The 738-nt window shown below is 30.2% G+C and overlaps 1 non-coding gene across 1 annotated transcript; it reads left to right on the forward strand.

Annotated features, from left to right (window-relative positions):
- Positions 1 to 295: 295 nt before the first annotated feature.
- On the forward strand, positions 296 to 357 carry LOC111535966. The gene has a single exon (XR_002729615.1). It is a non-coding gene; the product is annotated as a U7 small nuclear RNA (small nuclear RNA).
- Positions 358 to 738: the final 381 nt, after the last annotated feature.

Below are 738 nucleotides of genomic sequence, written 5' to 3' on the forward strand. Positions count from 1 at the left end.
TAAACCTGGGAGGTGGAAGTTGCAGTAAGCCAAGATGAGATTGTGCCACTGCACTCCAGCCTGGCGACAGAGCAACTCTCTGTCTCAAAAACAAAAACAAACAAACAAACAAAAATTGTTGGAAAGAAAATAAAGAATGGTATTGAAAACAAAAAAAATAAAATTAAATTAAAAAATGGGTATAGAAATTAGAAAGGAAGAAATAAAACTATCTGTATCTGTGCATGATATAACCTTTTATCAGGAAAATCCTAGGAATTCACAAGGAAGCTATTAGAATTAATAATATACAAGTACATGTTACAACTCTTTTAGAATTTGTCTAGCTGGTTTTCAGGTTTTTACCAGAAAACTCATGAAAATATACACATACATACACACACGAGTTTACCAAAATTTCAGAATACAAAAGCAAAATAGTAAATTTCATTTTGATATACTAGAAAAGAACAATCTGAAAAGAAAATTTAGAACACAATTTCATTTACAATAGCATCAAAAGGAATAAAATACTTAGGAATATGTTAACAAAGAAATTGTAAAACTTATATACTGAATATTACAAAATATAGTAAAAAGAAATAAAAGAACATCTGTACAAATGGAAAGACACCTACTGTTCATAAAGTGGAAGACTGATAACATTCATAAAATGACAATGCTCCTTAAGTGATCTACGGATTAAATTAAATCCCTATGAGGGGTGAGGGAGAGAAGATAACTGGGGAGAGTGCTGAT

This window comes from Piliocolobus tephrosceles, chromosome 12 (assembly GCF_002776525.5).
Source record: "Piliocolobus tephrosceles isolate RC106 chromosome 12, ASM277652v3, whole genome shotgun sequence".
NCBI classification, from domain to species: Eukaryota; Metazoa; Chordata; class Mammalia; order Primates; family Cercopithecidae; genus Piliocolobus; species Piliocolobus tephrosceles.